The sequence below is a fragment of the Hemitrygon akajei genome, chromosome 7 (genome assembly GCF_048418815.1).
Source record: "Hemitrygon akajei chromosome 7, sHemAka1.3, whole genome shotgun sequence".
Classification (NCBI taxonomy): domain Eukaryota; kingdom Metazoa; phylum Chordata; class Chondrichthyes; order Myliobatiformes; family Dasyatidae; genus Hemitrygon; species Hemitrygon akajei.
The window spans coordinates 33,484,060-33,510,653 of NC_133130.1; the positions used below are offsets into that span (position 1 = coordinate 33,484,060).

The following is a 26,594-nucleotide window of genomic DNA, read 5'->3' on the forward strand; positions in this document are numbered from 1 at the left end:
CTGGGAGTACAGATACATAATTCCCTAAAAGTGGCATCACAAGTAGATAGGGTCGTAAAGAGAGCTTTTGGTACATTGGCCTTTATAAATCAAAGTATTGAGTATAAGAGTTGGAATGTTATGGTGAGGTTTCGTAAGTTATTGGTGAGGCCGAATTTGGAGTATTGTGTGCAGTTTTGGTCACCGAATTACAGGAAGGATATTAATAAGGTTGAAAGAGTGCAGAGAAGGTTTACAAGGATGTTGCTGGGACTTGAGAAACTGAGTTACAGAGAAAGGTTGAATAGGTTAGGACTTTATTCCCTGGAGCATAGGAGAATGAGGGGTGATTTGATAGAAGTGTATAAAATTATGATGGGTATAGATATAGTGAATGCAAGCAGGCTTTTTCCACTGAGGCTAGGGGAGAAAAACCAGAGGACATGGGTTAAGAGTGAAGGGGGAAAAGTTTAAAGGGAACATTGGAGGGGGGGCTTCTTCACACAGAGAGTGGTAGGAGTGTGGAATGAGCTGCCAGATGAAATGGTGAATGCGGGCTCACTTTTGACATTTAAGAAAAACTTGGACAGGTACATGGATGAGAGGGGTTTGGAGGGATATGGCCCAGGTGCAGGTCAGTGGGACTAGGCAGAATAATGGTTCAGCACAGCCAAGAAGGGCCAAAAGGCCTGTTTCTGTGCCGTAATGTTCTGTGGTTCTATGGTTCTATTCATGGTTCCCTCTCTCGCAGCAGACACTCAATTAATAGACAGCTGGAAGAACTCAGCTGGTTGAGCAGCATCTATGGGGAGGTGGAGCCAAGGAACTATCAATGTTTCAGGTAGAAACCCTGTATATGAAGATAGCCTCAGTGTTTGACCCAAAATGTTGACAGTTCCCATCCCCCACCCCTGTAGATACTGCTCTATTGAGCAGTTCCTCTGGCAGACCATTTGTTTCTCCCGATTCCGAGATTCTGCTGTTTCTTGTCTTATCACTCAGCTACTCCCTAGGTCAGTTGTCCAAGTGGTTCAGCAGAAATTTCTGCCTCTGTATTTAACAGATGGTAAAGAATTAGCTTTGTTATGAAATTTTTTTGGTATTAAAGCAATTCAAATTGTTAGGTCTTGGAAGGTACAATTGCATATTTAGCAATATCAGATATGACTTAATTTGTGTATATTTAACTGCTCTTATACTGCTGGTCAAAATGAAGCAGAATCATGAAAAGCATCACTGAAATTTCAAAAAACCTTACCTCGTGGACTCTGAGTTCTGATGATTATAGCATGTGTGCTACAATTCATAAAAAACATAACATGCAGGAGTGAGACAACAACAGAAGCCTATTCCTGCGTGTCTGCACTTAACGTAAAATAATTCACGACATACCAGAGCAGCATAATTAGACAATCAGAAATATTAGGACTAAAACCTTGGTCAAAAAGGAGAATGTACGGAGGAAGGAGGGAAGTGGGGAATGGAGGAAGTAAATTACAAAACCTAGAACCAGAATGTCTGGTTGCCAACAGTGAGACAAGGGGAGAAAGTTGGAGAAACAGAGCACTATTTTATTCAGAAGGAGTAACAGGAAAGGCCATCATTTATTGCCCATACCTAATTTATTTGCAATGATAGCAGTGTGCACTATTTTAAGCCATGGCAATTTATGTAGTGGAGGAATTGCCATGTTATTAATGGGTAGAAAATGTTCAAGTATACTAACGCAGTCAGGTGGTCAATACCTGGTACTGCTGGCCATGAATATAATTTGCCATTTATCAGCTTAAGCCTAAATGTTATTCATGTCAATCTACATGATTCTTCACTTTCTGAGGAGTACAAATGGAACTGAATACTGTGTAAACATTGAAGATCAAATGAACACTGCACAGATGTTGGAAATCGTCAGAAGGTTAGGCTGCATCTGTGGGTAGTGAACAGAGTCGATGGCTTTAGGTTGGTTGAGTTAATTGAGTTTAAAAGAAGCTTGTAATCCTGGGAGGAAGGTGGAAGAAGGAGATATACTGTATTTTTTTCCCCATTCGCCAGATAACCTTTATTACATTTTATTCCTATGGTTGCCCTAGTTTCACTTTATCAGATATATCCCCCTCCCCGATGCTTCAACTTCCCTGCAACTTTCCAAACTTCTTTTGACATCTTTTCATTTCTTACCTGAAATGTTCACTCTGTTTTTCTTCCCACAGATGCAGACTAGCCTGTTGACATAATTACTATCATATACACACAATCATATTAGCTTATGTAACCCATGACTTCAGAGAGTGGATATTTTACTTGGATTGTACATTTGGTCTCCTGCTCCCTGATGCAATGAACAATCACTTCTATCTTATGTCTGGCATTTAGATTTTTTTTTGTCCAGATTTGGACCTAAGCTTTCATGAGATACGGAGGAAGCAGATCATTGGAGCTCAAAATGATATTCAGTGAGCTGGATATTGGTGATTTAAATAATGTTTAGCAGTGTTGCCAATGACCTTCCAGTCACTAAGAGAGGGCTGACAGGGTGGTAATTGGCTGGGTTAGATTTGTCCCGGGTTTTTTTTGGATGTAATGTCTCTCCACAACCTCAGTCTTTAGGGTGCAGTTTTGTTAAGTTTCTAGCCTTTGCTGTAACCAGTACTATTTGTTATTGTAATATGGATTGAGGTGAACTGCCTGAGGTGTAGCTTCTGCCATGGTCAATCCTCTGTAGGAGGCTGCTGTTGATCATTCGATCACTACGCTGGAATGAAGGTAACTGCAAGTGCTCTGTTTTTAACATTAGATGTGTAATTGTCTGACACTATTTACAAATGAATATGACAAAACTGCAGCACTTTGATATGATCCATTATGCATTTTCTCAGCTCTATCTATAACTTATTGCTGTTTAGTATGCCAAGTGCTCTTAAAAATTGAAATTTCTCCAGGTTGGCACTTCATTTCTTTTGCTCCATCAGCTGTAATGTCTGACATTCTCCTCTGCTATCCACACTGAAACAAAATTGGTTATTTGGCTTTGTGTTAAGAGTGGGATGAATGATAAGACCATTAGATGCAGGAGCAGAATTAAGGCATTCAGCCTTTTAAGTCTGTCCTGCCATTCAATAGTGGCTGATTGTTATTCCCTATCAACCCATTCTCCTGCCTTCTCCCAAAAATTTGACAGACTTACAAATCAGCCTCTGCATTAAGTACACCCATTGACTTGACCTCAACAGCCATCTATGGCAATGAATTCCACAGATTCACCACTCTCTGGCTAAAAAAATTCCTCCTCATCTCTGTTGTAAATGGATGCCCATCCATTCTGAGGCTGGGCCCTCTAGTCCTAGACTCTTCCACCACTGAAAACAGTCTCCATATCCACTCTATCTAGTACTTTCAATATTCAATAGGTTTTAATGAAACTCCCCCTTCTTTCTTCTAAGCTCCAGCAAACACTCTTCGTAAGTTAACCAATTCATCCTTGAGATTATTTCTATAAACCTCCTCTGGACATTCTCCCATGCCAGTACCTCCTTCCTTAGATATTGGGGCCAAAATTTCCCATAATATCTATTAATTTATTTATTGATTGATTGATTTAGAGATAGAGTACAGATTAAGCTCTTTGAGCCACACTGCCCAGTGTTTCCTATCTAACCCTAGCCTAATCATGGGACAATTTACAGTGACTGGTTAACCTACTGACCAGTACGTATTTGGATTGTGAGAGGAAAGCGGCACACCCAGAGAAAACCCATTCATTAAACAGGGAAGACGTACAGAGACTCTTTGCAGATGACATCAGAATTAAACTTCATTCTCCGACTCCCTGAGCTGTAAGAGTGTCGAGCTCACCACTGTGCTACCATGGTGCCTCAAAATGTGGTCTGATTAATGTCTTATAAAGCCTCGGTATTACATCCATGCATTTTTATTCTCATCCTCTGTGTCTTTGTCTCCTCTAGTGCCTATGTTGATGTCAGGTGATCTGTCCAGTTTAATTCTGCTTGTGATTTTTTTTTTATCCATATAGCTTACTAGGTCACCTCAGAGAAGTGTTAGGAATCAATCACTCTGGAATCTCATGAAAAATGAAAAAAGTAATCTTCAGTCATTTCTGACTATGTAAGCCTTAGACCGTGTACTGACATTGACTTAAATTTTCTGCATTTTGTGTTGCACGATTCTTAAGTGTGTTAAATACACTTCAGAAATGTCAATAGATGTTATTCTCAAGACAACAGTATTTATAGAGGTTACATTTTAAAGCACTGACCAATTGTTCCAGATCATGGCACATTTCATGCTCATTGATATCCAGATATGTTTGAAAAGGATTTCTGGGCAAGGAAATCTCGACAGATTTAGTAGAAGTGAATTTATTTGAGGTGGAAACTACACTCCCAAATATTTGAATAAAAAGATTGTATAACAGCTGGGTGAATAAAGTTTTTTAAAAAATGAGCAACTTTGAATACACTGTGGATAATGAGTATATTGAAATACGAAGGTTGCCATTGTAATCTGCACCTGTTACAGTGTTTACATATTTTTAGCAAATTGGGATATGTTTTTTACAAGATGCACAGTAGGTGTTTGGAACTCTCCCAACAAAAAGAAATGGCTGCTGACTCCTGTGCATATCAGAAACATAGAAAGATACAAAACCTGCAGCACAATACAGGCCCTTCCGCCCACAAAGTTGTGCCGAACATGTCCTTACCATAGATATTACTAGGCTTACCCATAGCCCTCTATTTTTCTAAGCTACATGTATCTATCCAAAAGTCCCTTAAAAGACCCTATTGTATCCGCCTCCACCACCATTGCCAGCAGCCCATTCCGAGCACTCACCACTCTCTGCGTAAAAATAAAAACATACCACTGACATCTCCTCTTTACCTACTTCCCAGCACCTTAAAACTGTGTCCTCTTGTGGCAACCATTTCAGCCCTGGGAAAAGCCATTGACTCTCCACGCGATCAATGCCTCTTATCATCTTATACAGCTCCAAGGAGAAAAGGCTGAGTTCACTCAACCTATTCTCATAAGGCATGCTGCCCAATCCAGGCAACATCCTTGTAAATCTCCTCTGAATCCTTTCTATGGCTTCCACATCCTTCCTGTAGTCAGGCGACCAGAACTGAGCACAGCACTCCAAGTGGGGTCTGACCAGGGTCTTATGTAGCTGCAACATTAACTCTCGGCTCCTTAATTTAATTCCACGGTTGATGAAGGCCAATACTCCGTATGCCTTCTTAACCACAGAGTCAACCTGCGCAGCTGCTTTGAGCATCCTATGGACTCGGACCCCAAGATCCCTCTGATCCTCGACACTGCCAAGAGCCTTACCATTAATACTATATTCTGCCATCATATTTGACCTACCAAAAGGAACCACTTCACATTTATCTGGGTTGAACTCCATCTGCTACTTCTCAGCCCAGTTTTGCATCCTATCGATGTCTCGCTGTAACCTTTGACAGCTCTCCACACTATCCACAACACTTCCAACCTTTCTGTCATCAGCAAACTTACGAACTCATCCCTCCACTTCCTCATCCAGGTCATTTATAGAAATCACGAAGAATAAGGGTCCCAGAACAGATCCCTGAGGCACACCACTGGTCACTGACCTCCATGCAGAATATGACCCATCTACAACCACTCTTTGCCTTCTGTGGGCAAGCCAGTTCTGGATCCACAAAGCAATGTCCCCTTGGATCCCATGCCTCCTTACTTTCTCAATAAGCCTTCGATCGGGTACCTTATCAAGTGCCTCGCTGAAATCCATATAAACTACATCCACTGCTCTTCCTTCATCAATGTATTTAGTCACATCCTCACAAAAATTTAATCAGGCTTGTAAGGCACAACCTGCCCTTGACAAAACCATGCTGACTATTCCTAATCATATTATACCTCTCCAAATGTTCTTAAATCCTGCCTCTCAGGATCTTCTCCATCAACTTACCAAACACTGAGGTAAGACTCACTGGTCTATAATTCCCTGGGCTATATCTACTCCCTTTCTTGAATAAAGGAACAATATCCGCAACTCTCCAATCCTCTAGAACCTCTCTTGTCCCCATTGATGATTCAAAGATCATCACCAGAGTCTCAGCAATCTCCTCCCTCACCTCCCATAGTAGCCGGGGATATATCTCATCTGGTCCTGGCGACTTATCCAACTTGATGCTTTCCAAAAGCTCCAGCACATCCTCTTCCTTAATATTTACATGCTCAAGCATTTCAGTTTGCTGCAAGTCATCACTACAATCACCAAGATCCTTTTTCATAGTGAATACTGAAGTCAAGTATTCATTAAGTACCTCTGCAATTTCCTCTGGTTCCATACACACTTCCCTACTGCCACACTTGATAGGTCCTATTCTTTTAAGTCTTATCCTCTTGGTCTTCACATACTTGTAGAATGCCTTGTGGTTTTCCTTAATCCTGCCCACCAACATCTACTCATGGCCCATTCTGGCTCTCCTAATTTCCTTTTTAAGCTCCTTCCTGTTAGCCTTGTAATCTTCTAGATCTCTAACATTACCTAGCTCTCTGAACCTTTTGTAAGCTTTTCTTGTGTTTTTGACTAGATTTATTACAGCCTTTGTACACCACGGTTCCTGTACCCAACCATAACTTCCTTGTCTCATTAGAACGTATCTATGCAGAACTCCACACAAATAACCCCTGAAAATTTGCTACATTTCTTCCTTACTTTTCCCTGAGAACATCTGTTTCCAAATTAACCTTCCAATTTCCTGCCTGATAGCCTCATAATTCCCCTTACTCCAAATAAACACTTTTCTAACTTGTCTGTTCTTATCTCTCTCCAACGCTATTGTAAAGGAGATAGAATTATGATCACTATCTCCAAAATGCACTCCCACTGATAGATCTGACACCTGACCAGATTCATTTCCCAATACCAAATCAAGTACAGTCTCTCCTCTTGTTGGCTTATCTACATATTGTGTCAAAAAACCTTCCTGAACACACCTAACAAACTCTACCCCATCTAAACCCCTTGCTCTAGGGAGATGCCAATTGATATTTGGGAAATTAAAATTTCCCATCAAGATAACTCTGTTATTATTACAGCTTTCAAAGATCTGTTTCCCTATCTGCTCCTCAATATCCCTTTTACTATTGGGTGGCCTATAAAAAGCATCCAGTAAAGTTATTGACCCCTTCCTGTTCCTAACTTCCACCTACAGAGACTCCATGGACAACCCCTCCATGACGTCCACCTTTTCTGCAGCCGTGACACTATCTCTGATCAACAGTGCCATGCCCCCACCTCCTTTGCCTCCCTCCCTGTCCTTTCTTTAACATCTAAAACCCTGCACTTGAAGTAACCATTCCTGTCCCTGAGCCATCCAAGTCTCTGTAATGGCCACCACATCGTAGCTCCAAGTACTGATCCATGCTGTAAGCTCATCTGCTTTGTTCAGAAATATTGAAAATTTGTGACTGAGGAATAGAATTCTACAGATAAGGGCATCAAAGGATATGAAGCAAAAAGTTATAGTGATCAGTCATGATACAAATGAATGGATAATTAGATTCAAGGCACTCAATAAACTATCCTTTTTATGCTTGAGGGCAATAGATGTAATGGTCTGTCTTCTGTGGACAGCCTTCCAATCTTTTGTTTATTTCATTTAAAGAGAAAGAGTCTGGTATTTCCTTTATTGTTGTAACTTTGAAGAATGAATATTTATCAGAGCAGTCATGAGGAACTCTCAAGTTCATAATGGATGAATTACAGCATTCATAGCTGACAAGTTTAGAACCACTAAGAAAAGTTATTACTTGAACTGTATAAATATGAGGAAAGTGTCTTTTCCTTTCCAATCTGATCTGACAGATCGGACTGGCCCTGGTGACAGATGACTCCAGCACCACTCACCACATCTGTGCTCAGCAGGAAGGTAACAAGCTAGGTGTTGTTCATTGTCTACTCAAATGATTTTTGGAATTCTTTTACTTATTCCCTAACATTTTGTGCTGAAGTAAAATTAATTTCCAAACGGAATAATTTTCTTTTCATTTTTGAGATTCTAACATGGCTTAATTCATGGGTACATTTCAATTTGTCCTCAAATCCTGTTATTTGCTGCATCTCCCCTTACACCCTACTCCGTCCCCCTACCCCAACCCACCCCCCTCCCACTCCCACCCCCTCTCCTTTAAAAAGTTCTTCTGAACTTCTTCTTACATATTTTGGCATTTTCCAGCAGCACTTGATGTCCATTTATCATCCGTGAAGTACAATAGACATTTTCATTATCAGTCTTTGAAGTCCATTATGGTTCTACATTTGACATTAAAAAATAATGTGTTGTCTTTAAGCTGCTAAAAACATTCAGTTTAGTGATGTACTTTACCAACTGGGCCCCTGCCTCAAGTTAAATGACATAAAACACTCGTCTCAATTGGTCAAACACTGCTCATCAAATATTTGCATTATATCTCCTCATCTAAGCTCTGATAAACTGCATGAATGGTATTTATATGAAAATGGATATCTTTAGACAGAAAGCCATTTATCTTCATTTCCATCTCTCTTGTCAATCATTTATCTTTGATCTCAGTCCCATGATTTGCAGCTCTTTACTGATTTTAACAGAACTTTGATACTTTGTTTTGATCGTTACAACTTATTTTCTTTTAATCAACCTTTTGTAGTAAAGAGATAGCTTCCATCAAACTAAGGACAGAGACATTGCATTTTCAATTACATTCTATGTAACTTAACTGCACTGCATTTAGCTCCAAGTTCCAGAAGGACTGTAGTTTTGTATTCTTCAGTATACGTGGAAGTAGGTTATGCTTTCATTAAATAAGACAGTGAATCATGTCTGGTGTCCTTGTTTAAGGAAGAATGTTAATATTTTCAAAACAATTCTTAGAAGATTTACTTGACTTATACCTGGAATAGCCAAGTTTTCTTTTGAGGAAAGATTGGACAGGTGCAACTTGTATCAGCTGGAATTTAGAAGAGTGAGAGGAGACTTTATTGAACCAAAAAGATCCTGAAAGACCTTAACAGGTTGAATGTTAAGAGAATGCTTGTTGTTGTGGTGGAAACTAGCACAATAACAGGTAGCCCGTTGAAGACATAAATGAGTTTTTTGTGTCTTTTAGTGGGTTGTAATCCTTTGGAACTCTTTTCCTCAAAAGACAGTGGAAGCAGAGTCTGCGGATATTGTTAAAGCAGGTGTTGAAAGATTTTTGATACACACTTGGATAAAAGGAAATGCAACATTGAGCTCATAATCAGGTAAAACATGATTTTATCAAATAGCAGACAAGGTTGAGTGGCAAAGCAGCCTACTCTCGCTCCTCAATGGTATGATGTATTGTTCACCTCATTAATCAACATTGTCTCTGAGTTTAAATGCTTATGAAATTCTTTTCCAGCATTCCAAAGGGACCAGCATATTGGTTCTGCCTACACCCATTACACTTCTTCTAGAACCTTCCTATGTAATTTCAAGTTCCAACACCTACACTCTCTTAGCAGCGCAAATGCCCATTCAATCAGCAACTTACTTCTTCTTCCAATCCAATACACTGCTTTGTGTGGTCTTGTATACATTGTAGAAAATAACTTGGGTGCTGGTTTGCCATATATATCTGGTAAATAAAACATAGGAACATAGAACACTTACAGCACAATGCAGGCCCTTTAGCCCACAATGCTGTGCAGAACATGCCCTTACCTGAGAAATTACCTAGGGTTACCCATAGCCCTCTATTTTTGTGAGCTCCAAGTACCTGTCCAGGAATCTCTTAAAAGACCCTATCATATCCACCTCCACCACCGTCGCCGGCAGCCCATTCCACGCACTCACTACTCTCTGTGGGGGGAAAAAAAAAACTTGCCCCTGACATCTCCTGTGTACCTGCTTCCAAGCACCTTAAAACTGTGCCCTCTTGTGTTAGCCATGTCGGCCCTGGGAAAAAGCCTTTCGCTATCCACACGATCAGTGCCACGCATCAACTTATACACCTCTATCAGGTCACCTCTCATCCTCTGTCACTCCAAGGAGAAAAGGCTGAGTTCACTCAACCTATAAGGCATGCTCCCCAATCCTGGCAAGATCCTTGTAGGTCTCCTCTGCACCCTTTCTATGGTTTCCACGTCCTTCCTGTGGTGAGGTGACCAGAATTGAGCACAGTCCTCCAAGTGGAGTCTGACCAGTGTCCTTTATAGTTGCAATATTACCTCTTGGCTCCTAAACTCAATTCCACGATTGATGAATGCACCGGATGCTTTCTTAAGCACAGAGTCAACCTGCGCAGCAGCTTTAAGTGTCCTATGAACTCGGATCCCAAGATCCCTCTGATCCTTCATGCTGCCAAGAGTCTTACCATTAATACTATACCCCGCCATCATATTTGAGCTACCAAAATGAACCACCTTACACTTATCTGGGTTGAACTCCATCTGCCACTTCTCAGCCCAGTTTTACATCCTATCAATGTCCCACTGTAACCTCTGACAGCCCTCCACACTATCCACACAAACCTCAACCTACAAGAGTAACCCTAAGCTTCCAGTTCATTTAATCCTTCCATTTCACCTCCATTCTAGCCTTTTAATATCAAATATGTAACTCTAATAAATTCAATATAATCTGAGGAACTGCATTGCATCTTTTCATGAGGTACATTACAGCTTTCCAGATTGTAAGAAATTCAGGTGATTAAATATTCCAGCCTTGTATCTCAGATTTTCTCTGCCAGCTATTTAGGATTTTATTTTCCCCCTATTTGCATCTCTCCCAACATGTCTGTTTTATTCATTAGCCCATCCCACCATCTTCCAGCCAGCACCATCCATCAATATCTCCTGGTCTCCACCCTATCAGAGATCTCCCATCCCCAATCTTTCTCTCCAATTTGAGATTTGTTTTATCTCCACTGTTTCCTGTCTCTAATGAAAGGCCACCAGCTTTGTCTCACCTGCTGGGTACTTATAACATGTTTTTGTTCTCACTGGAGTTATTTAATTACCATTATCCTCTTCAGTAGCTTTTTAGATCTATGTAAATACCTACCACACTTCGGTCATAGATTCTTATCAATTAGGAAATACTCTGACAAGACTTTCTTATTTCCAACAATGATCTCCTCACATTTACTTACATTTAACCAACAACAAGAATCTCCTCATATTTCATTACATTTAACATAACACCAATCTGTCAGTGTTGTCTTACCGGCTTACTTTGGAGAAGCATATTGTATTTCTTTGTTTAAATCTGCATTCATCCTCTTTGTTGCATCATCATGCCTGCTTTAGTTTGCTCATGTTGACCTCTAGAGAAGAAATTGCTTTTGAAGAGCTCCATAAATTTTACTTACAATTTGATCTGGTGACACAAAGTGGAAATGTGCTGGATGGTCTATTATTCACCACGGATTGGAATACTGATCTCAAGCTTCTGTCACAGGATTGTCAAGTGTGTGTGACTTGAAGTGTGGAAGATTATTGCAGATTTGCCTGAAAATGTTCTCACACACCTTCCAGGAGATGATTCAAGAGCAGTACTGATAAACGCTTGGATGCAAACCAAGTATCTATATTCAAGTAGAATGTAACACAGGCAAAACTGAAATGGTGGAGGTAAAAAACAATTGAAAGGGAGCAATTCAGTGTGAAATGACTTAACTCACATTGCCTAATACTTACTCAGAGCTATCTCCATATCATGCCTTCCCATAGAGAGCACCGTCAGCATGTCAGTGTCCACGGTATGACCAACTCAAGAAGTAACAGTGATCAGCTATACTGCAAATACAATGTTAACTGGTAACTAAACTCTCAGTGACCCACTACATTGCTGATACTTCACAATAGTTCAACTAAATAAATATTTTGTTGATTATTTTCATTTGTACTCAGTGCCTGAGGCTTCTCACTTGTGTCCAGCAATAATCAGATGGATTCCAGTTGCCCTGATTCCATTTCTCCATGAATGCAATGTCCTGGTGAAATCTTTCACCATGCTCATTACAGACAGTGCCAAGATTTGCAGGGAAGAATTCTAAATGGGAATGCAGAAAATGAATCTTTAGTGACATGTTGCACTTCGTGGTTTTGTATGATTGAAGCATGTTGACAACCAACTGCACGTAGTTTGATGCTCTGTAGTTGCCAAGAAAATTTTCAACAACATCCCTGAATGCCTTCCATGAGATTTTCTCCAGTCCCACTAGAAGCTCTTCGAATTGCCTGTTTGATTTGTGTAGCAATAAAAAATGCCTTCCTATTCTTGGCATCAGTCATTCCAACTTGAATTATGAATTGAAATAACAGATATATGTGATATTTAAAAATAATGCACGATAGGGAAATTTCTTAGTGATTTTCATGATCAGCAGCCCAAAATCTATAAAATGCACCCAAAAGTATTCAGGAGGCCAAATTTTTTTGTTGTGCAACGTTACTAGTCATTAAAACGGGATTCATCTTCTGCCTCACAATTGCACTGAGAGTGAACAGATTGTAATTATTTCCCATTAAGGCATCAGTTGGTGACTGAAGTTATTTTAGGCTATCAATCTATATGTGGCCAGTAACTGCAGATCTATAAAGTTCCGCATAATCACAATACTAAAACAATTTATTTCCACAGACGCAAGCAAAAACAAATGTTGATTTTAACAAAGTTAGCTGCTGTGAAATTGAATGATATTTCATAAAATTGAAAATAAATAAGAAATATCAGAATAAGTTTATTTTCCTTTTGACACTAATGTTCAATATTCTGTTACCACTTGCCTCAGTTTGAGATGCACTCTATACTTTATATTATTTACCTATATTCTGTAACAAATAGTGTTAGTGGAAGTTTCATCAACAGCAGGTTAATGGAGTTGGAAATGCTATCAAAGGAAGAGGTTGAAATGGGAAATATTAGTGGGCTCAAAATGTAACTAGAAATATTTGTAGAGAAGAACAAGATTGAAAGACCTTTTAACATAGGTGGTCACAATATTCATTTGCAAGAAGCATATGAATTGTTCCCATTTTGCTTCAGTGATCTAGAGAAGCTGAGTTATACTGTTTAATCCATTTGTTGAAGAAATAGCTGTCAAAATATTAGATCAGGATGACTTGGGTAAGCTGATCCTTTTAGTCAAATATAACATCAATAATCAGTCATTAGTCATGGATGTATTGTGTATGTGATAAGGTTTTATGCTATTACTTCTTAAGCATTGTTTTTTGAAATCATTTTTAATCAACTCTTTAGTATTTCTGATTTTTATCTTCAGTAGCTTCCCTGAAATAATAAGAATAACCTAAGAATTCGGTAATCTTGATTATATGAGTAATGGGTTATTTTTGAAGCATATTCTCATGAAAGGACATGCATCTGCTTTTCAGTACCCCTACAATTTTAACCCCCTTTTATCATAAAAGCTAGCAACCTGCTAATACCTCAGGCGGACTCTTGAACTGATTTCTTTTCCCACTGACACGGTGATCATTGTCCAGACCATAACTTTTTCAGTCACTATGTGGTTTTATTTAGCAGTGCTGCAATCTCTATTACATTGCATGAGGGGGAAACATAGAAAATGTACAGCACAATACAGGCTCTTCAGCCCACAAAGTTGTGCCGAACGTGTCCCTACCTTAAAAATTACTAAGCTTACCTATAGCCCTCTATTTTTCTAAGCTCCATGTAACCATCTAAAAGTCTCTTAAAAGACCCTATCATATCCAGCTCCACCACCGTTGCTGGCAACTCAATCCAAGCACTCACCACTCTCTGAGTGAAAAACTTATCCCTGACATCTCCTCTGTACCTACTCCCCAGCACCTTAAACCTGTGTCCTCTTGTGGCAACCACTTCAGCCCTGGGGAAAAAGCCTCTGACTATCCACACGATCAAAGCCTCTCATCATCTTATACACCTCTCATCCTCCATCGCTAAAGGAGAAAAGGCCAAGTTCACTCAACCTATTCTCATAAGGAATGCTCCCCAATCCAGGCAACATCCTTGTAAATCTCCTCTGCACCCTTTCTATGGCTTCCACATCCTTTCTGTAGTGAGGCGATCAGAACTGAGCACAGCACTCCAAGTGGGGTCTGACCAGGGTTCTACAACATTACCTCTTGGCTCCTAAGTTCAGTTCTATGATTGATGAAGGCCAATACACCATATGCCGCCTTAGCCACAGAGTCAACGTGCACAGCTGCTTTGAGCGTCCTATGGACTCAGACCCGAAGATCCCTCTGATCCTCCATACTGCCAAGAGTCTTTCCATTAATACTATATTCTGTCATCATATTTGACCTACCAAAATGAACCACCTCACATTTATCTGGGTTGAATTCCATCTGCCACTTCTTAGTCCAATTTTGCATCCTATCAGTGTCCCGCTGTAAACTCTGGCAGCCCTCCACACTATTCACAACACCACCAACCTTTGTGTCATCAGCAAATTTACTAACCCATCCCTCCACTTCCTCATCCAGGTCATTTATAAAAATTACGAAGAATAAGGGTCCCAGAACAGATCCCTGAGGCACTCCACTGGTGACCGACCTCCATGCAGAATATAGGCTATCTACAACCACTTGTTGCCTTCTGTGGGAACGCCAGTTCTGGATCCACAAAGCAATGTCCCCTTGGATCCCATGCCTCCTTACTTACTCAATAAGCCTTGCATGGGGTACTTTATCAAATGTCTTGCTGAAATCCATATAAACTACATCCACTGCTCTTCCTTCATCAATGTGTTTAGTCACATCATCAAAAAATTCAATCAGGCTCGTAAGGCACGACCTGCCCTCAACAAAGCCATGCTGACTATTACTAATCATATTATACCTCTACAAATGTTCTATCTGGGCTATCTCTACTCCCCTTCTTGAATAAAGGAACATCCACAACTCTCCAATGCTCTGGAACCTCTCCCGTCCCCATTGATGATGCAAAGATCATCACCAGAGTCTCAGCAATCTCCTCCCTTGCCTCCCACAGTAGCCTGGAGTACATCTCATCTGGTCCGGGTGACTTATCCAACTTGATGCTTTCCAAAAGCTCCAGCACATCCTCTTTCTTAATATCTACATGCTCAAGCTTTTCAGTCTGCTGCAAGTCATCACTACAATCACCAAGATTCTTTTCCATAGTGAATACTGAAGTAAAATATTAAGTACCTCTGCTCTTTCCTCCGGTTCCATACACACTGTCCCACTGTCACACTTGATTTGTCCTATTCTTTCACGTCTTATCCTCCTGCTCTTCACATACTTGTAGAATGCCTTGGGGTTTTCCTTAATCCTGTCCACCAAGGCTTTCTCATGGCCCCTTCTAGCTCTCCTAATTTCTTTCTGAAGTTCCTTCCTATTAGCCTTATAATCTTCTAAATCTCTAACATTACCTAGCTCTCTGAACCTTCTGTAAGCTTTTTTTTCTTCTTAACTAGATTTATTACAGCCTTTGTACACCATGGTTCCTGAACCCTACCATAACTTCCCTGTCTCACTGGAACGTACCTATGCAGAACTCCACACAAATATCCCCTGAACATTTGCCACATTTCTTCTGTACTTTTCCCTGAGAACATCTGTTTCCAATTTAACCTTCCAACCTTCTGCCTGATAGTCTCATAATTCCCCTTACTCCAATTCTATCTCTTTCCAGTGCTATTGTAAAGGAGATAGAATTATGATCTCTATTCCAAAATGCTCTCCCACTGAGAGATCTGACACCTGACCAGGTTCATTTCCCAATACCAAATCAAGTACAGCCTCTTCTCTTGTAGGCTTATCTACATATTGTGTCAAGAAACTTTCCTGAACACACCTAACAAACTCCACTTCTAACCCCCTTGCTCTAGGGAGATGCCAATCAATATTTGGGAAATTAAAATCTCCCATCATGACAACTCTTATTATTACACATTTCCAGAACCTGTTTCCCTATCTGCTCCTCATATCGCTGTTACTATTGGGCAGCCTATAAAAAACGCCCAGTAATGTTATTGACCCCTTCCTGTTCCTAACCTCCACCTACAGAGACTCCATAGAGAATCCCTCCATGGCGTCCACCTTTTCTGCAGCCATGATACTATCTCTAATCAACAGTGTCACGCCCCCACCTCTTTTGCCTCCCTCCCTGTCCTTTCTGAAACATCTAAAACCCGGCATTTGAAGTAACCATTCCTGTCCCTGAGCCATCCAAGTCTCTGTAATGGCCCCCACATCATATCTCTAACTACTGATCCACCCTCTAAGCTCATCTGCTTTGTTCACAACACTCCTTGCGTTAAAATAGACACATCTCAAACCTTCGGTCTGAGCGCATCCATTCTATATCACCTGCCTATCCTCCCTTTCACAATGTCTATAAGCTTTCTCTATTTGTGAGCCAACTTCCTGTTCCCCAGTCTCTTCAGTTCAGTTCCCACCCCCCCCAACAATTCTAATGTAATTTCTCCCCAGTAGCCTTAGCAAACCTCCCCACCAGGATATTGGTCCCCCTGGGATTCAAGTGCAACCCATCCTTTTTGTACAAGGTCACATCTACCCCAAAAGAGGTCCCAATGATCCAGAAATCTGAATCCCTGCCCCCTGCTCCAATCCCTCAGCCACGCATTTATCCTCCACCTCATTCTATTCCTATTCTCACTGTCGCGTGGCACAGGCAGTAATCCCGAGATTACTAACTTTGCGGTCCTGCTTCTCAACTTCCTTCCTAACTCCCTGTAGTCTTCTTTTTCAGGACCTCTTCCCTTTTCCTACCTATGTCATTGGTACCAATATGTACCATGACCTCTGGCTGTTCTCCCTACCACTGCAGGATATCTTGGATGCAATCTGAAACATCCCAGACCCTGGCACCTGGGAGGCAAACTACCATCCGAGTTTCTTTCCTGTGTCCACAGAATCGCCTGTCTGACCCCCTAACTATAGAGTCCCCCATCACTACTGCCTTCCTCTTCCTTTCCCTGCCCTTCTGAGCCACAGGGCAGACTTTGAGCCAAAGGCACGGGCACTGTCACTTCCCCCAGGTAGGCTGTCCCCCCCTCACCCCTCCAACAGTACTCAAACAGGAGTACTTATTGTCATGGGGTACAGCCACAGGGGTACTCTCTAGTACCTGACTCCTCCCCTTCCCCCTCCTAATTGTGACCCACTTGTCTGTCTCCCATAGTCCTGGTGTGACCACCTGCTTATAACTCCTTTCGATCACCTCCTCGCTCTCCCTGACCAGGCGAAGGTCATCGAGCTGCATCTCCAGTTCCCTAACTCAGTCCCTCAGGAGCTGCAACTTGACATACCTGGTGTAGATATGGCCGTCCGGGAGGCTGGGAGACTCCAGGACCTCCCACATCTGACACTGAACACAGAAAACTGGCCTCGCATACATCCTTCCTCCTTTCCGCAAATAACGCAGGTAAACCTAGTTCGCCTCGTCCCGTTGAGCCAAAGCCCTGTCACTCTGCTGCCTCTCACTCCACTGCCCTCTGGCTACAGTGGTCTTCTTTTTAAACCTTTCCCGCTCTACTAACTGACGTCACACACCTGCGCAGTCTTACCTCTCCTGCACTCTGAGTAGAAAAACTGCCATTATTTCACTCCGGAAATCCATAGCCAGTCACTCACAGCCTTCTTGCTCTGAATCAAAAGAAGATTCCTTGCCTTTTTAAACCTTTCGCACTCTATGGCTGACGTAGAAGCTTGGAAGAAAACTTGAAGATACTGTTATCTGAGTTATATGGCATTAAACGTAATTACCAATCACAGTCTTGCAGTGTATTAGAACTGCAGCATGTGTCACCTGATACATAATTCCTTCAGTGCTACCCATCGCCTTCAGAGGAACTGTGTTCCTGAATTCTACCAGTCTATTCACTGAATTTCAAAGTGCACAATACACTTGTGTCTCTGGCCACCGCTTTCATTTGAATGATTCATTTTAAATACCTTTACTATGCATGAGTATAGTACCTTCAGAATCTCTTCTCTATGGCCCCAATTCAAGCAGCCTTGGCCTACTGACAGCTTTCTCCAGCCAGATCTGATTTCCTTATTCACTTTATCTCCACACGCTCTGTTAATAAACTTGCCTTACCAGAAAGTCTTTATGGGTATCCCTCTGTAGCTGTCACCAGAAAATCATTATCAGCAACTTCCAATTGAAAAATGTTATTTGTTAATTTATTACCTCCACTGTGAGTAGAGGTATCATTGCTTCCACTGTTTGCAGAATAGGCCAGCAGAATCAGAAAGGTGACCCATCCTTGCAATGGTGTCGATAGATTTGGTCTGAATGTTGCAACTGATAGTTTTTACAACATAGAACAGCACAAGCCTTTCAGCCCATGATGCTGTGCCAAAGTTTCAACCAAACCCTTCCTTTCCCCCATAGCCCTCCATTTTTCTTTCAACCATATGCCTAACAGTCTCAATGTCCCTAATGTATCTACCTCACCACCACCCCCGGCAGCACGTTGCATTCACCCACCACTCTGTGTTTAAAAAACAACTACCTCTGCATCCCCTCTATACTTTACCCCAGTTAGCTTAAAATTATGCCCCTTCATTTTAGACATTTCCACACTGGGGAAATGCCTCTGGTTGTCCACTCTCTCTGTGCCTTCCATCATCTTGTACACTTCTGTAAAGTCATCTGTCATCTCCGTTTGGTCCAGAGAGAATAACTCTAGCTCACTCAACTTGTCTTCATAAGACATGCTCTCACATTTATGCAGCATACTGATAAATTTCCTCTTCAGCCTCGCTAAAGCTTCCACATCTTTCCAATAATATGGTGACCACAACTGCATACAATATTTGGTGTGGTCTAACCAGAGTTTTATAGAGCTGCAACATTACCTCATGGTTCTCAAATCTCATCCCTCAACTAATAAAGTCCAACACACCATACGCCTTCTTAAACACTCTATTAACTCGCACAATGATTTCATGGGATCTATGAGGGATTATAAAGTACTTGCCAACCAGGAGCATTTAATATTAATGCTTTAAGCTACCTTTTTACAGATGTTGCCTAAACAGTTGTTTCTAGAATGTTGATTTTTTTTTCTGACTTTCAGAACTTGCATTTTTTTTCCAATCGCTACTAAAATCAACTAATCCAGAAATGATGGCAAAGTTCTTTTTCAAACTGCACATAGTTTACCTTACTGATGGTGATCATGTAAGAAGTATGCACTGATAACACAGTCAGAAACATAATAAGGTATTGTAAAACTTTCCACAGATCATAATAATTAGCAGAGATTTGCTGATAGGTTTTGCTCTATCTATTTGCCCTCTTTTCCTCTTCACCTAGGAGAAAGGTGTAATGTTTCAGAACTCCAGAACATAAAAACTAATTGAAAGGAAAGCAAGGGAGCTGGGGATATGAGTCTATCTTCATTTTTACTTCAAGCTAGGTGTGTACGTATGACGTGGCAGCGTAATGACGTATGCTATTTACGTACTTCTACATATAACCCACAATGCATTATGTAAACAACAAAGAATGGTTAATTAAACAATATATTTACAATATTACTCAAATATTACTGAAACATTAAATACACAACAAAAGGTATTCCACTTTTTGTAATAAGAATTGAAGAAGAAAGAACTTTTTTAGTCCTTTAGGACACTGCAGTCATATTTGAAATTGTTGACGAGGTTCGCTACCATGTTTTTCTGCAGTATCCTGAAGAAGGAGTGGAAAAAACTCTGTATCACGACAGATCATCCTTGGCTTAAGAGTGTCTGATTTATGAGCATCCACCCTACATGAGAACGAGTTCCCATAATATTATTAAATACAAAATTCCAACATACATACATACATCTGTTCCTATGAAGGTTAGAACAAGTTTCCTCCCTCTCTTGACTTTTAGTAATTGTTCTTTCTTATTAGTTTTATTTTGTTTTGTGTCATTCATGGAGAGACATTTGCCATTATGAATATTTTTTGTGTATTCTCCAACTTATGAATGTCTATAAAAATGGAGCTTGTTTATTACCTGGGAATGGCTTGTAGTCAGCAAATTTACGGCATAACAGCTTTCACCTTTACTTATCAGACTGTAAAACGCTTACATTGCATTTCAGCTCTACATTGGCATTTTGTAACATGCTGTGCACCTCATCTAGTACTCTCATGTGTTTCTGTTCAGTCTCTCTGGTGATAAGGATATCATCTTACTTACATAGACACCTCAGAATCTCTTTTCGGTAATTAATCCATTGTGAACTGGAAAACCTTCAGAATTCAAGAACACAAGAAAGTACAAAAGCAGGATTAGACCACTAAGCTCTTCAAGCTGCCCCACCATTCAGCATTATCACTGCTGAACTAGACCACGCTCAACTCCTTCCTCTTCTTTACCACTTTCCCATAACAATCCATTCCAAGTTGCATGGGATGAAACGTTGCATCTCTTTCCAGACCTCCTTGAAAAAAGTTCCAGATGGAGCTAATGTTAGTTTCATCGCCATCATGACCTGGATAATGGACTTGCCTACATCTCAGCTACCCTGAGGATAAGCTACAGTGCACCACGTTCTGGTGTGCATGAGGAATAATGGAGAGGTTCAGTGAATCAAAATCTTAGTGCTTGTTTTAAGTTCTAGTTATGAGAAATAAATTTGACATTCCACTCAAGGAATCATGGAACCTTGCAGAATCTTGAGGATGTTCCATCTGAACCTCTACCAAAGGAATTCTTCTATCAAATATTTTCTATAAGAGACAGTTGGTACAGAATGATTCAGCTCAATGAAATATTACCAGATCTACCCTCACAGACTTGTAGCCAAATGCAACCTTGAGACCATAAGATATAGGAACAGAATTAGGCCGTTTGGCCCATAGAATCTGCTCCACCACTTCATCATGGCTGATCCATTTTCCCTCTCAGCCCCAGTCTCCTGCCTTCTGTCCATATCCCTTCATGCTCTGACTAATCAAGAATCTATCAACCTCAGCCTTAAATATACCCAGTGACTTGGCCTTCACAGCCGCCTGTGAAGAAGAATTCCACAGATTCACCACTCTCGGACTAAAGAAATTCCGCCTCGTCTCCTTTAAGAACACCCCGCTATTCTAGGCTGTGTCCTCTGCTCTTCCACAGAAAACATCCTCTCCGCGTCCACTCTAATGAGGTCTTTCAACATTCAATAGTTTTCAATAAGGTCACATCTCATTCTTCTGAACTTCAGTGAGTAGAGGTCCAGAGCCATCAAATGTTCCTCACATGTTAAGCCTTTCAATCACAGAATAATTTTCATGAACATCCTTTGAACCATCTCCTGTTGTGACCCTGTTTTTGTTTTTGAATGAAGCTACATCTTGATGTAGCCACACAGAAAGCTTTTGAGATAAGGAGTACATTGACTCCAGTTTCCCTACTTTCTTGGGAAATTGTGCAATGAGAAGAGGGTCTATCGATCAGGCAGACACTCTTGCAAAGTCAATGAGGCATACCTGAAATGTGTTTGAAAACCACTTCTGCATGAGCAGTTTAGGTCCATCCCTGTGACACATTGAAATGTCCACAATCATGCAAATGACACTCAGGTATTTTTAGCAGCCCCTGCTCATGTCTGTGCTGCACCTTACATTTGTACGTTAAGTGCAAAGAAAACCTGTAGAGGAAATTATGAGCTTTGTGAAATTTACAGTAAGGCCCCAATTTTCCAAATCAAATTTTCTGATAGAATTTGTACCATTCCTTGTGCTACACATTAGCATTTCAAACATAGTGTTTCTTGTGTTTAATGGGTCCATTGAGTCTGGCTTCTTCATGGATGGCCTTAAATTTGCATGTTCTAGCTACTCCCTGTGGAAAAGGTATTTTCCTATCTAACTGTCTATGCATCTATCAAAACTCCACAGAATGAATTCTAGCTTCTCTTGTCTCTCAGACCACGTGCAGAAACATAAATCTGTTGGCTTTCAGAAGGGCATGTGAGTAACTCCTTACTACTGTGGACAAACAGGTGTAACTACAGTTAACTACAGCTCTGTTATTGAATATTGGATACATGGGGTGGAAATCATACCCTGATTATTTCTCTATTATATTTTTGAAAGTTTATGTGGGATTTGGATAATAGAAGCCTGCTAGATATTGATTAAAATATTTTGAAATTGCTTTTTATAATACACAGCACAAAGGGCTACTGAGTAACTTGTGTCTTATGGGATTGGACAAGAACCTTGCTAAAAGGTGATAGCTCAGTCATTCTATCTGGTGATTACCCAAATACTCTTTGAGTGAGAAATAAGCCACAATCACTTCAGAATGAAATAATATATTTGTTTTCAGTTTCATGGTTGAAGAGGTCAGATTTTTATCGGTTGCGTTAGAAGTCCTGGTCTCAAAAGAGGGCAAAAAGAATAACGGAATCAAGAGACTTGTAGTTTAATTGGATCTATGGGGAATAGTAGTTTAGCAGGCTTACATGGGAACTGGAGCTGCATACAGATCCTGTCAGGACAGCACATGTAATATTTATGTATAATGTATATTAGAAATTCAAAATGCTCATACAAGTCAAATTCACATCAGTGTCATTTTGAGGTTCTTTGATAAAAAACCTACTTTGAGCTTGAATTATACATTAGATGCAAAGCCTACATGTATGCTGTCAAATTTTCAGAGTAAGTGTTTTCTAAACTGGCAATTTCAAGTTGAAGTGAAGTATATTTTTAGCTTCTGTTTGACGTGAGAAATTCATGGATAGATATTTACTACATTAAGGTTAAGTACCAAAGTTTGCCAGATGCTTTTTTTTCATAATTAAAGCATTAAGAAAAAAACTAAAATTATTACTTATAGGCCACCTGTTAATGTTAGAAGTATTAAAATCATGCCTTTTATAAATCTTCCTGAGACAAATTGTGATGAACTGTAAGGCTTGTTTTGTTTGCTTGCATCCCTCTGACATTCATCTTCATTGCACACCTCTGTGCCTGCTCTGCAATTAGAGCTAAAATGGAATTAATAAATGAGCATGAATTCAGAAAATGGGAGAAGGAAAAGGTAACTTTTCCCTCAAGCCTGCCTTTGTTATTAAATATAATAATGGTTGATCGGCCCCAGGCCTCATCCCTCCTCTGTGCTAGTTCCCATTGCTCCCAATTCCCCAATCTGTTTAAAAACTCTTTGGACTGTGTGGCTAAGCACAGCTCTCATGCCATATTTAAGTTTGCTAACACCACTGTCGTCGTCACCAGAGATGGTGATGAATCAGCATAGATTGAAAATCTGCCTGAGTGGTGCTATAACAACAACCTCTTACTCAATGTCAGCAAGACCAAGCAGCTGATTATTGATCTCAGGAGGAGGAAATTGGAGGTCCATGAGCCAGTCCTCCTTGGAGGATCAGAGGCGAAGCAGGACAGCAACTTTAAATTCCTCAATGTTGCTATTTGGGAGGACCTGTCGTGGTCCCATCACACAGTGCAACTACAAAGAAAGCACGGCAGTGCACCTACATCTGTAGGAGTTTCCAAAAATTCCGCTTGTCATCTAAAACTTTGACAAACTTCTATTGATGTGTGGTGGAGAGTATATTGATTGGCTGCATCATAGTCCGGTTTGGAAACACTAAAGCTGTTGAACAGAAAATCCTACAAAAAGTAGTTGCTACAGCCCAGTGGATCATGGGTAAAGCACTGCCCACCATTAAGCACATCTACATGGATCTCTGTCACAAGAGAGCAGCATCAGAAACATCCACCATCAAGGTCATGCTCTCTTCTCACTGCTGCCTTCAGGAGGAGCTTTAGGACTCTCACCACCAGATTCAGGAACGGTTATTAACCCTCACCATCAGGCTCTTGAACCAGAGGGGATAACTTCACTTGCCCCATCACCAAACTCTTCCCACAACCTATGGATTAATTTTCAAGGGTTCTTCATGTTATGTTCTCTCTATCTGTAGCTTATTTATTCATTATTATTTTTAATTTTACCCTTTTTGTATTTGAATTTTCTTGTCTTTTTGCATGCCGGTTGCCTGTCCTGTTGTGCAGTCTTTCATAAATTCTATAATGATTATGGATTTATTGAGCCTGTCCACAAGAAAATGAGTCTCAGGGTTGTATATGGTAACATACAGTATGTGTACTTTGCTAATAAATGATTCATTCTTCTAAAAGACAAATAACATAGATCTAATTTCTTCAGCTGCTTATGACCGGCCAGCTCTCTCATTTCAGCAGTAAGTCTAATGAACCTTTTTTCAACTTGTGCCTCTGTACATAAGAGAGCTGATACTCTCTGTGCATAGGACTATAATTGTGATCTAACCCATACTGTGTATCTTTGTAGCAGTATTCCCCTATTTCTAAACTCCAGCTTTTTCTTTGCATTAGAAGCCAATAAACCATTTCCATTCCAATCATGTTCTTCACCTGCCTGCTAACTTGTTTCAGTTTCTGCCATTAAGATAGAAAGATTGCCATGCAAAAAGACAGACACTTGGAGGTATACAGTACGGAAACAACCCCTTCAGTCCAACACATCCATGTCTTTCAAGCTGCCAGTCTACACTGATCCCACTTGCCTGTATTTACCCTGTATCCCTTTAATCCTTTCCTATCTATGCACCTCTCTAAATGTCTATTACATGTTATAATAAATGGGGGCAGGGTTTCAGATTTTTGGATCATTGGGATCTCTTCTGGTGTAGGTACAACCTGTACAGAAGGGATGAGTTTGCTAGAGCTGTTGGGGAGGGTTTAAACTAAGTTGGCAGGGGAGTGTGAACTGGAGTGACAGGGCTGACAATGGGCAGTTGGTTTACAAGAAGATGCAGTGAGACTGTGAGGAAGGATAGGCAGCTGATGGGGCATAATTGTAGTAGGTGGGATGAGTGAAAGTGTAACATGGGGGCAAAATAGAAAAAGGGTGATGAATACAGGACTGAAGGTGTTATGTCTGAATGCATGGAATAGGCAGAAGATCTTGCAGTGCAATTAGAGACTGGCAGGTACAACGTTGTGAGCATCACTGAGTCATGGCTGAAAGAAGATCACAGGTGGGTGCTTAACCTCCAAGGATACACCTTGTATCAAAAGGATAGACAGATAGGCAGAGGGAGTGGGTGGCTCTGTTGGTAAAAAATGAAATCAAGTCCTTAGAAAGAGGTGGCACAGGGTCAGAAGATACAGATTTCTTGTGAGAAGAGTTAAGAAACTGCAAGGGTGAAAAGACCTGATGAGAGTTATATACCGTCCTCGAACAGGAGATAAGATGTGGGATACAAATTACAATGGGAGATAGAAAAGGCATGTCAAAAGGGCAATGTTACGATAGTCATGAGGATTTCAATCTGCAGGTAGATTGAATCCCAAGAGAGGGCATGGGTAGAATGCCTACAATATGGCTTTTTAGAGCAGTTGTGTGTAAATGATTTCAATGCTGGAATTGATGGCTTTGTGGCCAAGTTTGTAGATGATACAAAGATGGGTGGGGGAAGCAGTGTGTCTGCAAAGAGACTTAAATAGATTGGGAGAATGGACATAGAAGTGGCAGTTGGAATATAGTGTAAGAAAGTGTATGATCATGTACTTTGGTAGAAGAAATAAAGGCATAGACTATTTTCTAAATGGAGAGAAAATTCAAAAATCAGAGCTGAAAAGGGACTTGAGAGCCTTTGTGCAGGATTCCCTCAAGGTTAACTTGCAGGTTGAGTCGTTCCTAATGATGGCAAATGTGATGTTAGCATTCATTTTGTGAGGACTAGAATATAAAAGCAAGGATGTAATGCTCAGGCTTTATAAGACATTGGTCAGACTACACGTGGAATATTGGGCCCTTTATCTAAGAAAAGATGTGCTGACATTGGAGAAGATCCAGAGGAGATTCAAGAGAATGATTCCAGGCATAAAAGAGTTAATGTAAAAGGAGTGTTTGATGGCTCTGGGCTTCTACTCGCTGGAATTTGGAAGAATGAGGGAAGATCTTATTGAAATCTGTTGAATGTTAAAAGGACTGGATACAGTGGATGTAGGGAATAAATTTCATGTAGTGAGTGAGTCTAGGACCAGGGGTGACAGCCACAAACTAGAGGGAAATCCAATTAGAAGAGAGATGAAGGATTTCTTGAGCCAGAGGGTGGTGAATCTGCAGAATACAATGCCGCAGGTAGCTGTGGAGGCCATGTCAAAAGTCAAAGATTACGGGGAGAGGGCAGAAGAACGGGGTTGAGAAGGATAATAAATCAGCCACGATGGAATGGCAGGGCAGACTCAATGAGCAGAATGGCCTAATTAGGCTCCAATTTCTTATGCTCTTATGGTAATTGTACGTAGATCTACAACCTCATCTGGCATTTCATTCTATTTTCCCATCTCCCTCCGTGTGAAAAGACTGTCCCTGAGTTCCCCTTTAAGCCTTTTTTCCTTCACTGTAAATCCATGACCTCTAGTTTTGGACCTTCTTGCCTGCCTAACCTATGGAAAAAGTGTATGACTGTTCACCCTTTCTATACACTTCATAGCTTTATAAACCTCAGCTTTCTTCACCTTGCGGAGATCAGTCCCAGCTTGTCCGATCTCCTTTTATAACACAAGCCCTCCAGTCTGGATAAC

General features: G+C 40.7%; 1 protein-coding gene across 1 annotated transcript in view; it reads left to right on the forward strand.

The window, feature by feature from the left end:
- The window catches only part of LOC140730332 (ALK tyrosine kinase receptor-like), a 1,251,709-nt gene that overhangs the window by 964,526 nt on the left and 260,589 nt on the right, over window positions 1-26,594 (forward strand). The gene's annotated exons all lie outside the window — the stretch shown is intronic.